We start from the raw sequence: 5250 nt of genomic DNA, 5'->3' as shown, positions 1-5250 counted from the left end.
TACTATTTGTAAACATATGTAATGAATGCAGCGATCAAAACAATGGTAATGACATGAGTAAACAAGTGAATCATAAAGCAAAGACTTTTCATGAATAGTACTTCAAGACAAGCATCAATAAGTCTTGCATAAGAGTTAACTCATAAAGCAATAAATCAAAGTAAAGGTATTGAAGCAACACAAAGGAAGATTAAGTTTCAGCGGTTGCTTTCAACTTGTAACATGTATATCTCATGGATAATTGTCAACATAGAGTAATATAACAAGTGCAATATGCAAGTATGTAGGAATCAATGCACAGTTCACACAAGTGTTTGCTTCTTGAGGTGGAGAGAGATAGGTGAACTGACTCAACATAAAAGTAAAAAGAATGGTCCTTCAAAGAGGAAAGCATCGATTGCTATATTTGTGCTAGAGCTTTTATTTTGAAAACATGAAACAATTTTGTCAACGGTAGTAATAAAGCATATGAGTTATGTAAATTATATCTTACAAGTTGCAAGCCTCATGCATAGTATACTAATAGTGCCCGCACCTTGTCCTAATTAGCTTGGACTACCGGATCATTGCAATACACATGTTTTAACCAAGTGTCACAATGGGGTACCTCCATGCCGCCTCGTACAAAGGTCTAAGGAGAAAGCTCGCATTTTGGATTTCTCGCTTTTGATTATTCTCAACTTAGACATCCATACCGGGACAACATGGACAACGAGATAATGGACTCCTCTTTAATGCATAAGCATGTGGCAACAATTATTATTCTCATATGAGATTGAGGATATATGTCCAAAGCTGAAACTTCCACCATGAATCATGGCTTTAGTTAGCGGCCCAATGTTCTTCTCTAACAATATGCATGCTCCAACCATTAAGGTGGTAGATCTCTCTTACTTCGGACAAGACGGACATGCATAGCAACTCACATGATATTCAACAAAGAATAGTTGATGGCGTCCCCGTAAACATGGTTATCGCACAACAAGCAACTTAATAAGAGATAAAGTGCATAAGTACATATTCAATACCACAATAGTTTTTAAGCTATTTGTCCCATGAGCTATATATTGCAAAGGTGAATGATGGAATTTTAAAGGTAGCACTCAAGCAATTTACTTTGGAATGGCGGATAAATACCATGTAGTAGGTAGGTATGGTGGACACAAATGGCATAGTGGTTGGCTCAAGGATTTTGGATGCATGAGAAGTATTCCCTCTCGATACAAGGTTTAGGCTAGCAAGGTTATTTGAAACAAACACAAGGATGAACGGTGCAGCAAAACTCACATAAAAGACATATTGTAAACATTATAAGACTCTACACCGTCTTCCTTGTTGTTCAAAACTCAATACTAGATATTATCTAGACTCTAGAGAAACCAAATATGCAAACCAAATTAGCAAGCTCTAAGTGTTTCTTCATTAATGGGTGCAAAGTATATGATGCAAGAGCTTAAACATGAGCACAACAATTGCCAAGTATCAAATTATCCAAGACATTTTAGAATTACTACATGTAGCATTTTCCAATTCCAACCATATAACAATTTAACGAAGAAGAAACTTCGCCATGAATATTATGAGTAAAGCCTAAGGACATACTTGACCATATGCTACAGCGGAGCGTGTCTCTCTCCCACAAAGTGAATGCTAGGATCCATTTTATTCAAACAAAACAAAAACAAAAACAAACCGACGCTCCAAGCAAAGTGCATAAGATGTGACGAAATAAAAATATAGTTTCGGGGAGGAACCCGATAATGTTGTCGATGAAGAAGGGGATGCCTTGGGCATCCCCAAGCTTAGACGCTTGAGTCTTCTTAGAATATGCAGGGGTGAACCACCGGGGCATCCCCAAGCTTAGAGCTTTCACTCTCCTTGATCATATTGCATCATACTCCTCTCTTGATCCTTGAAAACTTCCTCCACACCAAACTCGAAACAACTCATTAGAGGGTTAGTGCACAATAAAAATTAACATGTTCAGAGGTGACACAATCATTTTTAACACTTCTGGACATTGCATAAAGCTACTTGGACATTAATGGATCAAAGAAATTCATCCAACATAGCAAAAGAGACAATGCGAAATAAAAGGCAGAATCTGTCAAAACAGAACAGTCCGTAAAGATGGATTTTATTAGGGCACCAGACTTGCTCAAATGAAAATGCCCAAATTGAATGAAAGTTGCGTACATATCTGAGGATCATGCTCGTAAATTGGCTTAATTTTCTGAGCTATCTACAGGGAGATAGACCAAGATTCGTGACAGCAAAGAAATCTGGAACTGCGCAGTAATCCAAATCTAGTACTTACTTTCTTATCAAAGACTTTACTTGGCACAACAAAACATAAAACTAAGATAAGGAGAGGTTGCTACAGTAGTAAACAACTTCCAAGACACAAATATAAAACAAAAATACTGTAGTAAAAACATGGGTTGTCTCCCATAAGCGCTTTTCTTTAACGCCTTTCGGCTAGGCGCGTAAAGTGTAACTCAAGTAACATCGAGAGATGAAGCATCAACATCATAATTTGTTCTAATAATAGAATCATAAGGTAACTTCATTCTCTTTCTAGGGAAGTGTTCCATACCTTTCTTGAGAGGAAATTGATATTTAATATTACCTTCCTTCATATCAATAGTAGCACCAACGGTTCGAAGAAAAGGTCTTCCCAATATAATGGGGCAAGATGCATTGCATTCAATATCCAAGACAACAAAATCAACGGGGACAAGGTTATTGTTAACCATAATATGAACATTATCAACTCTCCCCAAAGGTTTCTTTTTAGCATTATCAGCGAGATTAACATCCAAATAACAATTTTTCAATGGTGGCAAATCAAGCATATCATAAACTTTCTTAGGCATAACAGAAATACTTGAACCAAGATCACATAAAGCATTACAATCAAAATCTTTGACCCTCATTTTAATGATGGGCTCCCAACCATCCTCTAGCTTTCTAGGAATAGAAGTTTCAAGTTTTAGTTTCTCTTCTCTATCTTTTATGAGAGCATTTGTAATATGTTTTGTGAAAGCCAAGTTTACAGCGCTAGCATTGGGACTCTTAGCAAGTTTTTGTAAGAACTTTATAACTTCAGAGATGTGGCAATCATCAAAATCTAAATCATTACAATCTAAAGCAATGGGATTATCATCCCCAAGGTTGGAAAAAATTTCAGCAGTTTTATCACAGTGCAGTTTCAGCAGCTTTAGCAGTTTCGGGTAATTTTGCGCGCTTTGCACTAGGAGTAGAAACATTGCCAACACCAATTATTTTACCATTAATAGTAGGAGGTGCAGCAACATGTGAATCATTAGCATTGCTAGTGGTGGTAATAGTCCAAACTTTAGCTACATTTTTCTCTTTAGCTAGTTTTTCATTTTCTTCTCTATCCCACCTAGCACGCAGTTCAGCCATTAATCTTATATTCTCATTAATTCTAACTTGGATGGCATTTGATGTAGTAACAATTTTATTTTCAATATCCTCAGGTTTAGCAGCCATTTTATTAATTAAAGAAGATTGTGACGCAGACATGTATGAGATTCGGTTTTCAAGCATTTGCAAGTTTAGTTTGTAACCCGTAAATCTCCATATTCAGATTTTCAAGTTGATTTCCTATATTCTTCAACAAGGTAGATTGTTCATTCATAGTTTTAGTAAACAATTTATTTTGCTCATATTGTGATTGCATAAAGCTCTTGGTGGATCTTTCAATTTCTAACATCTTTTCCTCATTAGGTGAAACATATCTACCATAAGAGTTACTATTAGCAGGATATGGCCTAGAATTTTGAGCAACCAATGAAGCTAACGGAACATTATTAGGATCAACATTAGTCCTACCATTCACAAGCATAGACATAATAGCATCAATCTTATCATTCAAGGAAGAGGATTCTTCAACAGAATTTACCTTCTTACCTTGTGGAGCTCTTTCCGTGTGCCATTCGGAGTAATTAACCATCATATTATCAAGGAGCTTTGTTGCTTCACCAAGAGTGATGGACATAAAGGTACCTCCAGCAGCTGAATCCAATAAATTCCGCGAAGAAAAATTTAGTCCTGCATAGAAGGTTTGGATGATCATCCAAGTAGTCAGTCCATGGGTTGGGCAATTTTTAACCAAAGATTTCATTCTTTCCCAATCTTGAGCAACATGTTCATTATCCAATGGTTTAAAATTCATTATGCTACTCCTCAAAGATATAATTTTAGCAGGGGGATAATATCTACCGATAAAAGAATCCTTGCATTTAGTCCAGGAATCAATACTATTCTTAGGCAGAGATAGCAACCAATCTTTAGCTCTTCCTCTTAATGAGAAAGGGAACAATTTTAATTTTATAATGTCACCATCTACATCTTTATACTTTTGCATTTCACACAATTCAACAAAGTTATTAAGATGGGCAGCAACATCATCGAACTAACACTGGAAAATTGCTCTCGCATAACAAGATTCAGTAAAGCAGGTTTAATTTCAAAGAATTCTGCTCGTAGTAGCAGGTGGAGCAATAGGTGTGCATAGGAAATCATTATTATTTGTGCTAGTGAAGTCACACAACTTAGTATTTTCAGGGGTGGCCATTTTAGCAGTAGTAAATAAAGCAAACTAGATAAAGTAAATGCAAGTAAACTAATTTTTTTGTGTTTTTGATATAGCAAACAAGATAGTAAATAAAGTAAAGCTAGCAACTAATTTTTTTGTGTTTTGATATAATGCAGCAAACAAAGTAGTAAATAATATAAAGCAAGACAAAAACAAAGTAAAGAGATTGGGAAGTGGAGACTCCCTTGCAGCGTGTCTTGATCTCCCCGACAACGGCGCCGTAAAAGAGCTTGATGGCGTGTAACTCACACGTTCGTTGGGAACCCCAAGAGGAAGGTATGATGCGCACAGCAGCAAGTTTTCCCTCAGAAAGAAACCAAGGTTTATCGAACCAGGAGGAGCCAAGAAGCACGTTGAAGGATATGGCGGCGGGATGTAGTGCGGTGCAACACCAGAGATTCCGGCGCCAACGTGGAACCTGCACAACACAACCAAAGTACTTTGCCCCAACGAAACAGTGAGGTTGTCAATCTCACCGGCTTGCTGTAACAAAGGATTAACCGTATTGTGTGGAAGATGATTGTTTGCAGAGAAAACAGTAAAAAACAAGTATTGCAGCAGATTTGTATTTCAGTATAAAAGAATGGACCGGGGTCCACAGTTCACTAGAGGTGTCTCTCACATAA

This window comes from Lolium rigidum, chromosome 5 (genome assembly GCF_022539505.1).
Source record: "Lolium rigidum isolate FL_2022 chromosome 5, APGP_CSIRO_Lrig_0.1, whole genome shotgun sequence".
In the NCBI taxonomy this organism is placed as follows: Eukaryota; Viridiplantae; Streptophyta; class Magnoliopsida; order Poales; family Poaceae; genus Lolium; species Lolium rigidum.
Note: the sequence above shows the minus strand (reverse complement) of the source record.